Source organism: Myotis davidii, unplaced genomic scaffold (genome assembly GCF_000327345.1).
Source record: "Myotis davidii unplaced genomic scaffold, ASM32734v1 scaffold1471, whole genome shotgun sequence".
NCBI classification, from domain to species: Eukaryota; Metazoa; Chordata; class Mammalia; order Chiroptera; family Vespertilionidae; genus Myotis; species Myotis davidii.
The window spans coordinates 541,569-552,176 of NW_006284003.1; the positions used below are offsets into that span (position 1 = coordinate 541,569).

A 10,608-nucleotide genomic window follows, 5' to 3' on the forward strand; every position below is an offset into this window, starting at 1 on the left:
TTGCACAGTCTATGAATTTCATATAAATAGAATCCTACATTATGTGACTAGCTTCTTTCACTTAGCATGGTGTTTTAAGGTTCATCAGTGCTGTAACATGTATGAGTATTTCATTCCTTTTTATTGCCAAGTAGTATTTCATTGTATGGCTATACCACATTTTCTTCATCCATTCATTAGTTGGTGGACATTTGAATTGTTTCTCCTTTGGGGCTATTATGAAGCTAATGCTGCTGTGAACACTCATGGACATAGTTTTCCTTTCTCTGAAACCAGTGGTCTTTAAGTTTCAATGTTTAGCAAGGTTCTTATTTTCCTCTTGCTTAAGGCAACTGTCACTTAGGAATTAAATCAGAAATACCAAGTTTAGATTTGAATCCTCTTAAATATTGACTCACTAACCCAACCCCTTAAGAATCTTGGGATTGGCTAAGCCCAGAGGAGAAGTCCTGCTCACCAGCCCCGGGGTGGGGGAGGGCGATGGTGTTTGTCAGGAGACCTCAGGGGCCGACTTAGGGCCCACAGATCACTGTGCAGGTGATTGCCCACCCGGGGCTGTACCTGAGTCCTGGCCGCTCCCCAAACAGGCTCACAATAATCAGTCCCTCGCATGCTCCCTCGGCGACTCTTCCCAGGCAAAGTATAAAGAATAACAAAAGGAAAGCCTTATTCTCTGACCTGGAAATCAGAATCTTGTGGTTTGGACAACTTGCATGGGAGAGGAGAAATGTTAGCTTCCCTGATAGAAGCCAGTAGAGAGTTTCATTTTCCACCTTGCATGATGGGAGAGTTCTTCCATATGTCCTGCAGACCTGTGATAAAAGGAAGGGGAAAATAGCTCTATATTAATTTATATAGCAACTTTCTTCCAAGAAATTCGGAGTGTCTCAAACAGTCTTTCACTCATTCCCCTGAGGGAGTTTGCATAAATGTGCATAAGAAATGACTTCTTTTAAAATTTACACTCCCCAGCTAGCCAGTACTGGGCAGAAATAGAACTTTAAAAAGCAGGCCTCCTGACCAAACATTCCGCTATAATATTTTCAGTGAGGTTCTATAAATCAATGCGTAGTCTTCAAAACAGGATCTCTTCCTAATATCCCCAGGACTCTGTTCCTCCGAGGACTGGACTTCCTTTCACCAGGGGCCAAACTTTCTCTCCCAAAGTTTCAGAATCAACTGGCATGGCATGTACTATGAAAAAGTATATCATTTACTTACAATTAACGGTCAAGTCTGCCTAGAAGCCGGCCAGCCGGCCAGGCTGCACTCTTGCAGCTCAGCCCTCCTAGCCCAGCACAGCTGAGAACCCCTCAAGAATCCTGGGACTGGCTGGGCTTAAGGGGAAGAGTCCTGTTCACAGTCCCCTCTCACCGCGGCTTCTTGCGATGTCTCTGTGTTGCTGTCACATGGGCTGCACTGGCCCACAGGGTCCTGATGGCCATACTGGGGAATATATTCAGATCCAACTTCCCAAAGCTCAGCTCGGTGCCTGGATGGACGAGCCTGGGAGAGCTTCCAGCATCAGTCATTGGTGGGGGCCCAACCCAGCCCTTTGCCCCAAACCAAACAGTTCCTCTTGCTGGGCCTCTTCTCAACATATTCTTACTGTGAGGTTCTCATGGCCCATCCCGGAGAGAGAAAAGATTCTTGGTCAGGGCCACACTGGGTCCTGCAGAATCTCAGGGAGTCACAAACTGGGAATATCTTTTCTCTCACCTCCATGATACCTCTGGGCTCCATAAATTCCTTCCCATGGATTCTCAGGGAATGAGAGGTCTTCATCCAGTTAGTGACAAGAGGTTTCTATCAGTGTCCCACACTATATCCAGCCTCAGACATATGTTGTTTCGGCTGCCAAACGCTTAACCTGAACATTCTTTAAAATTTATATTAAGGACTAGCTACATAGTTTGTGGGGCCTAGTGCAACAAGAAAATGAAGGGCCCTTGTTCAAAATTTTAAGAATTTCAAGATGGCAACAGCAGAGCAATAAACCAAATGGGGAGGCGACTTTTTACTACAGTCGTCCCTCAGTACCCATGGGGGATTGGTTCCAGAATCCCCCTGCCCCCCGTATCAAATCCAAGGATGCTCAAGTCCCTTTTATAAAATGGCATAGTATATGGTACATCCTCCCATATACGTTAAGTCATCTCGGGATTACTTATAATTCCTAACATAATGTAAATGTTATGTCAATAGTTGTTATGCTATTGTTTAGGGAATAATGAATGACAAGCACAAAAAGTCTGTATGTGTTCAGCACAGAGGCAATCATCCTAAGCCTTAACTACATAGTATATGTCAGCCACAATGTGAGATTTATTTCAAGCAATTTTAATTCGAAGTGGGTTGAATCCAGGGATTCAGAACCCACGGATACAGAGGGCTGACTGTAGGTAGGGGTCTTATGTGACTTCACAGGTCAGTGCCCATGAAGCCAGCCCTGCTGCCAACACTTGAGAAGCAAAGACTCTTAGCCTCTCATAAAAACTAAAAACAGCCGAAACCGGTTTGGCTCAGTGGATAGAGTGTCGGCTTGCGGACTGAAAGGTCCCAGGTTCGATTCTGGTCAAGGGCATGTACATGGGTTGTGGGCACATCCCCAGTGGGGAGTGTGCAGGAGGCAGCTGATCGATGTTTCTCTCTCATCGATGTTAAAAACAAAAAATGGTGACTCTAGGTCTGCATCCGCAACTGGAACACAAAACTGTCTGGTGTGAGTTGCGACTCGTGTAAGTTTGCTAGGGCTACCGTAGCAAAGAACCACAGACTGAGTAGCTTAAATGACAAGAATTCACTTTCTGACAACACTGGCAGCTGGAAGCCTGAGATCCAGGTGTGAGCAGGATTGCTTTGTTCTAGGGCAGCGGTTCTCAACCTGTGGTTCGCGACCCCTTTGACAATTGAACGACCCTTTCACAGGGGTTGCCTAAGACCATCCTGCATATCAGATATTTACATTACGATTCATAACAGCACCAACATTACAGTTTTGAAGTAGCAACGAAAATAATTTTATGGTTGGGTCACAACATGAGGAACTGTATTTAAAGGGCCAGAGGGTTGAGAACCACTGTTCTTAGGGACTCACTCTTGGCTTGCCTACTCACTGAGGCCCCTCCTCACTGTGTCTTCGTGGAGTTTTCCCTCTGTACCTGTGTCTGGCCCCTTCTTCTAAGGACTTCACTAGTCACAGTAGATTGGAGCTCACCCTAATGACCTCCTTTAACTTTGTAACATCTTTCAATCTCTACCTCTAAATACAGTCACATTCTGGGTACTGGGGGTTAGGACTTCAGCCTAGGAGTGGTAGACGGATACAACACAATTCAAGCCAGAACGTAGCTGGCCCCCGACAGAGGAGGCACAGCGCTCCCAGTCACTGCGCGAACCCCATCCTCCACAGTGGCCATGGTCATCTTGTCTGTGCTGCTGTTTTTCCTCCCAGCTCGCCTCTCTCATGCAGAGGGACCTGCTCCCCCCACGCAGCACATCAGATGCTGACACTGTCTATTACAGGGCAATGGCTGCCTACTCCCTCCACATCCGCAAAACCAAATTGCTCCTCTAGTGACCTTTTGCAGGACTGGATCAGTTTCTTAAAAACAACAGGCAAAATGCACCCACTACACAGAGATAAGAAAGGATATATTGCCGGGAGATACAACTGACTCCCTCTCAGCGTCTAACCATGCAGGGGTAAGGAGCGTGAACTCTGGATGACACCATCATTTCTCCTGGGGCTGTTTCTACTGCAAATCACCTGACCTTACCAGGAACAGCCTGAAATTTCAGTGGAACCCAACCACACAGCCCCTCGGACAGAGCATACTCCCAAATTGGCCTTTGTACCTATTTGTGGAAACGTGAGCTAGATTATAGCTGAAAACGCTGCTAATTCTGGGGAAGGTTTTGGTCTTGTGCCTGGAACTATTGAAGCAGATATTCACACCTACCACATGGAACACGTTAGGAGCATAATTTCCAGCGCCGCACGTTCGTGCTTTATTTTTAAAGGAAACAGCAGCATCAGAAGGCCTGCTCAGTCTGCTGCTTTCTGTAGGAGGCCCCACAAAAGGCAGAGGGGACGGCTACGGTGCTAAAAAGAGGCACAGTTTGCCTTTTTAAAAGGAAGGGGGACACACACACACACACACACACACACACACAAAAACACCCTTTGCTCAGGATCGGGAACTCGGGATGCTGAAACATACAACATTTGCACCTTCACAGCAATTTTTTTAAAGGTCAAATTTGCAAGGCTCTGGAAAAGTAGTGTAACATGTTAGCCAATAAATCTCAGTCGTAGAGCTTGGAAAAGAGCTACCAACATCTTACTCTCACCCCTTTGGTTTTAATGCCCGGAAAAGGAGGTTCTAAAATGCCCTGTGACTCGCCCCACACCCGCTTCTCTACCTAAAATGCAGGATTTTGCTTTTTGGCTAAACAGGCATTGTCTGGTCTGCCTCCAGTGTACGCAAGAGCAAAACCCTCCTCTCTCGACATCAGCGTCACTATTCAGATTCCAGAATTGAGAAAAGCAAAGGCTATTTCGACTTCCACTCCCTGAGCAAACAAGAAAAGGCATCTGACCCGAGGACTTCCACAGCGGGTCCCTGTGTCTGACCGCCCACGGTTCCGGCCGCGGCGAGCTGGCGCCGACTGCCAGGCGGACACCAGGGGGCGCAGCACCCTTTGTCCTGACGCCGGCATGGAAGGCAGGCTCTGCAGCCTGGCCGGGCCTCCAAGAAAATCGGACCTTCCCTCCTTGTCACTGGTTTTCTCGGGAACACAGCCCCCTCCACTCATTGAAAATCCGTTTCCTTCTTCCTCCCTGAGGCTCGGATTCTTCCTCGGGACCATCGAAGATGTGTGCGTTTCACAGGGTGTCGCTCCTGGGTCTCGACGGATTTTCAGACACACCAGCCCTCCACGCCTGCTCCTCCCCGGCACAGCCTGGGAGACCATGGTCCCCCGCTCATTATTTGCTCTCACTTGGAGTCCGCTCAACTCAGGGTGTTTCTAAAGATTCTTCCAGAATGAAGGAGCCTCGGGGACAGGACGAGCTTCTTGGAAGAATGATCATATCTGTCTCCTAACAACCCTCCCCTTTCCACTCGAACACAGGATAAACAAATGAAAGGCATGCTGCCCCGCACGTATCCTCACCCGCTTCTGCCTGCTCTGGAACAGTCTCAGGTCAGCGTTGGGTGCTGGGCACTTCCCCAAAGAGACAGGCTCGAGCATCTTTTCAGCCACACCTGGGACTGTGCACCCCAAGCAGGACGAGGCCTCCTCCTGCCTTCACCAGCTGAGCGCGGCATGTTCTCCAGCCCAAAGAAATCCGCTTTGTATTCCCAAAGTCTCTGATCCCAAAGATTCAGTGCTCCCGTTTTTCACCAATACGTGAACATCCACTTGAAGGCACACTTCTCGCCCTGGTCCTATTGACACAGCACACAAAAACGCAAACCCTCAACCCCCCCAAAACACACCCTTTTGCAAAGAACACTGAAAACCCACTGTTTGGAATTCAAGGGCCATGGGGGCCCTAGCGCAGCTGCTCTATTTACATAAAGATTTCAGGGATACACAGTCCTCTCCCTGTCTCTCCTTTGAGCTCCCCAACAATGCTGAGAGGGAGGCAGGGAAAGTTAACGCTGAAGAGGCTAACCCCAGTCCCAGAGCTAGTCCGGGTGGGGGCAGCACGGGGAGGAGGGCGGTGTGTGTGTGGCAGTACTGGGGTGACCTTACTTGGGTGACAGCGGCCTGAGGAGAGGAATGCAGTCATCACAAGTGGTTATCAGGTTCTCTTCGTGGAAGGGGCCTGTGGGCTCAGGTCCTGAAACACTGTAGCAATAGCGGGAGCCTAGAAGGGGCAGGTGGGGAGGAGAGGAAGGGGTGATGTAAACGCTGACCTGACCCTTCATTTTATCTGTGGCCTCGCTCACTCCTTTTTCTCCCCACTCCGCTTAGCTCATGTGGACTAACGGAAGCACTGAGCCTGGAGTCAGTAGCCACAGCTGGTTGTCTTGACCGTGAGCCTCCCTCTCCTCATTCATAAAGTGTCGATCGCATCCGTGTATCAGTTATGGGGAGAGCTACTAAACGAACCAAAAACATCAACATGGTCTGGGAGAGACGGCAGAGGTGGAGATCTTTATTTTCATCGTATGCCCTTGGGTATTATTTGAAGTATTCTGACTTATACATATATTACTCTTACAATTCTATTTTTTATTCTCACTTGGACTAATGATGCTCCTTAGACTTGCTGTGATGATGAGTTGTGCAAAGTGTCTGGCACATGGCCTGAAGCACAGTTGATGCTTCCTGAGCAGTGTTTTATTATTAGCTTCCATACCACCCTCAACACTGAGCAAAGGGGCTTCGCATCAAGACATTTGGGGTCTGGCTCAGTTGGTGGAGGAAGCATCGTCCCATGCATTGAGTGGCCGCCGGTTCGATTCAGGCTTAGGGCACATGTCCTGGGTCGTGGGCTCTCTATGAGGTTGATCCCCAGTAGGGGGCATGCAGAAGGCAGCAGATCTCTCTCTGTCTCTCTCTCTCTCTCTCTCTCTCTCTCTCTCTCTCTCTCTCTCCATCTCTCTCTCTCAGATGTTTCTCTCTCCTTGTCCCTTCCTCTCTAAAATAAAATTTAAAAAAGAAATGTGAGGTCTGGTGCAGACTCTGCTCTCAGCTCACTGTGTGACCCTGATTAAGCCAAGTCCCTCTTTTGCCCCTCAGTTTCCACATCTGTAAAATGGAAAGACCCATGCCAATTGATCTGGAAAATGGTGGGAAAGACAGAGCCATGCTCACCCCCAATGCCCGAGGCACCTTCTAAAATGCAGCCTCTGACTTTGCAGAGGAGACCCCCAAGCCTGAGTTTGTGAGGCAGAAACCCTTCCTGGGGGAAGGTGCCACCTGGGGTGTGCAGAAAGGGCAGCTGTCAGCTGAGCAAGTTCTGAAGATCATACAGAAATTAAATTAGGCAACAACAGTGTATGAACAACAATGTGTAAGGCCATCAGCTGAGGTGGGAAGAAGAAAATTGAGGCTGTTCCTCGGGCACAGTTGGGACCATTTTCCCCACAAAAGAGATGCCCTTGGTTGCCAGAGCCAGCCCCAGCCCAGTTCCCTCGGTGAAGAGTGCTGTGTCAGGCACAGGACTCACCTTGATCAGAAGCAGTAAAAATGGACTAGCACCCCTCCAAAGTCTCTCCCAGCATTAGCTGAACAACAACAACAGTGGAGAGACTGTGCCATAGAAGGTGCAGATGCTGAGACACTAAAACTTCAGCAGCTGAATTGGGGAGACCAGTACTGGGGCACCTCAGCTCCTGAGAATCAAATAGAGATTCTTCCTGCAGCACACCACTGGTTCGTTTTCACCCCACTCCCCCGGAATCTGGGTGTTCCTGGTGGTTGCCCTTGCTGGCGATTGGCCTTTGGGGGTGGGAGGCAGGTCGTCTGGTGGGTGGGAAGGTGGGGACTCCCCCCCCCTTCTTCCTATTTAAAGCAGCCCCGCCTGCCATGGTAGCCTCCTGCCCATGTTTGCAGGCAGCAAGGTTTCTGACATTGTAAGGGGGTGTTCAGAGCAGATGGCAGACCCTTCCCAAGGCCATGAGGCAGGACAGAAATCAGTTGCACCCTGCACCCTGGAAGGACTTCCCAGCCCCCACTTTCCCAGCCAGCACTCAAGGAATCTGAGCTTATTTTTTTTTTTAAAAAAAAATAATATTTTAAAATATATTTTTATTGATTTCAGAGAGAAAGGAAGAGGGGGAGAGAGATAGAAACATCCATGATGAGAGAGAATCATGGATCGGCTGCCTCCTGCAAGTCCCCCACCGGGATCAAGCCCACAACCCGGGCATGTGCCCTTGACCGGAATTGAACCTGGAAACTTTCAGTTCGCAGGCTGATGCTCTATCCACTGAACCAAACCGACTAGGGGGAAAGAAATTTTTTTGTATCTTTAATTATCCGGCCATGCCTGTTACAATGACATCTCACCCCCTCGGCCCCCCCCCCCCAAAAAAAGCTCCTGTTGTCACTGCCTAAAGGGGAGGTAGTGTTTTCAGTTGTTGAGGGGAGTGGAATAAAGGTGCGGAAGTGTGTGGACACCTGGAAGACCCCTCCCTGCTGAATGACCGCTCCCTGTGTGACTTTGAGAGCTAAGTGGGGAGGAGGTGGCGGTGGCTTGCAGAGCGGCTTCAGCAGGTAACAACTCCACCTGCTTTCCAGAGGCAAAACCAAATAGATGAAAAGAGCTCCCACCGCCCTCCATGACACACCTAGAGAGCGGGGCTACTGTCATGGGAGAGCCACGCCTTCCGCTGTACATTACACGTCTGGCCGCTGGTTAAAAATGCCCAGTGCTTGCTTTCCCGCGTGGCTCCTTTCCGTGCCCGTTTGCATCTCCAATAAGCGGCGTTGTTTATTCTCCGTGGGTCGGTGCCTCTGGGACTAAACTGAAAACAGGGGCGCGGAGGCTGAGCGCTGGAAAACAGGCTGGCTTTCCCAGCTCCCCCCACCCCCACCCCCAGGACGGCCCCCAGGGCTGCAGTGCACGCGGAAAGCCCACGGGTGCCTGAGCGCCTGGGAAGAGCAAGTTCGCCAGAATTATTCCAGCCGCCGCGAGGCCCTGAGCCACCTGGAGCTGAGAGGATGGGCAGGGAGTAGGAACCCGGGGAAACGAATGTCACTGAGGACTGAGGCCTGGGACCCGGGGTGGGACTGCCGGGCTGCCGGGATCATAAGAAGGGACTGCGGCGCGGGGAGCGCGCCGAGCCGTCTTTCAGGGGAAAGTCTCAGGCAAATGCTCTAGAATAAACTCTCCTCCTTCCAGGTAGCCCGGCCGTTTTCGCTGTAAAAATGAGCGCCCTGAACAAAACGGGGCTCCCCTCCCTCCTTCCCCGCGGGGGCCCAATATCTGTCCCCATTTCGTTCTTTCAGCCAGGCGCGTGGTGGCCCTGCAGGACGGAGCGCACGCCCCAGGAAATCAGGCTGCATCCCCAGCCCCGGAGGAAGTGTTCCCGCCCCCTCCGACCCCAGAGGGCCCCTCCGTCGGGCTTCTCGCAACTTCCACTGCTCCCCAAACCAAGTGGGCTTGTCGATCAAAAAGCAGAAACCCGCATCGGAGACACAATGCGGGGACTCCCTTCGGACGCGCGTCTGGGGGGAAATCACCCATTTTGGCCCAGCCCGTACCTCCCCTTTCCCCCCAAGTTCATGTCGGGGCGGCTCGGTCGGAGAGCGCGCCTAGCGCGGCAAACCCCGGCCATGCGCGTCCCAAATCAGCGACCTGCCCTTTCCACAGGTTCCTGTGAGCCACAAGCTCCCTGCCCTCGGGGTCTCCGAAAATCCGCCCCCCCCCCCATCTTTAAAAAAAAAAAAAAAAAGGTACAAATTGCCCTTGCTAGCGGCGCTCCCTCACCCAGTGTTTAAAAATACAGAGATTCGGTTTTCTCGTAAGATCAGAGCCATTTCCCCGCGGCAACTCGCAGGAGTTCCCTTCCTCCAGCGCCGCGGGACTTTTCCGCATTTCAAGAGGCCGGAGAGAGGATTTCGGGGCAGGGGGAGGGCTCGGTGTTGGGCCGCAGGGTGCGGGGTGGTCACCGAGGAATCCGCCAGCGGGCTTTTGGTGTTTTTAAAGTCAGACTTGCACGGAGAGGCCAGCACAACCGGTGCAGCTTCGCGGTGTTCGGATGGAGAGGTCTCGGAGCCCATGCTTGCGGCCAGGCCCCCGCCTCCCGTTCCCGCAGAGCGGGCAGAGGCGCGGGCGCAGCTCCGGGGCCGGGCAGTGCCAGGCGCGCATGGCCAGCGGTGGCTCTCCTTCCTCGTCCTCCCGGGGCCCGGCTGGCGCACGGAGCAAGCCAGGCCGAATGTCTCGGCTGCGGCATCTCCCAACAGGTAGTTTCACGCGGGAGCTGACCGGGTTCAACTATCAAAGGCCGGGCGGCCCGGCTGCGAAGCTGGAGCCTAGGGGTGGGCAGACACCGAGAGGGCCTTGGAAAGAATGTCGGGTTCCGGGAGTCACTTGAAATAACCTTGTTTTCTCTCCGCTCTCCAACTTCTCCCGAAATAGCGGCAGCCGAGCGTTTAGGAATGGCGCTCCCTGAGCCTAAATAAGCCACTTCGGGCTGTAAACTCACATCCGATTTGGATTCGTTTTGTCCCCACCCCGCCGTAGTTGCTACGGAACCCAGCTCGGTTTAGAACGATCGGCTTTTATCTGAGAATTGGGAAATTCCCCTTCGAAACGCCCCAGGCGCTACAGCAAAAGAGGACGTGGCTGTGCTGGGGTGGCATAATTGAATTCTGTGTGCGCACGGAGGAAAAGCAAATGCCAAGCCCAGCGTGGAACGGGCGGCTGCGGCCTCGCGCTCCAGCCGGCGCACCAGGCTGCCTTCCCAGGGGGCAGGGAGAAGTTGGGTTGGGCCACTTTGTCCTTCCCCGGCGGCGAGGATGCGCAGGCGGGGACCTGGCAGAAGGCTGCCCTGGGCGTTGTGGCCCCCTCCCGTCCTGGGGCGCACTCCAAATGTCCCCGCCAGAGGCTGTGGGTGCACGTGGTGCGTGCCTGGAGACCCCGCC

General features: G+C 52.1%; 1 long non-coding RNA gene across 1 annotated transcript in view; it reads right to left on the minus strand.

The window, feature by feature from the left end:
* Nucleotides 1-231: 231 nt before the first annotated feature.
* The window catches only part of LOC107184165, a 46,068-nt gene continuing 35,691 nt past the window's right edge, over nucleotides 232-10,608 (minus strand). Inside the window, exons 2-3 of the long non-coding RNA XR_001514991.1 lie at nucleotides 1,720-1,870; nucleotides 232-812 (exon numbers count right to left, since the gene is read on the minus strand). This is a non-coding gene — a long non-coding RNA (uncharacterized LOC107184165). The remainder of the gene's footprint in view (nucleotides 813-1,719; nucleotides 1,871-10,608) is intronic.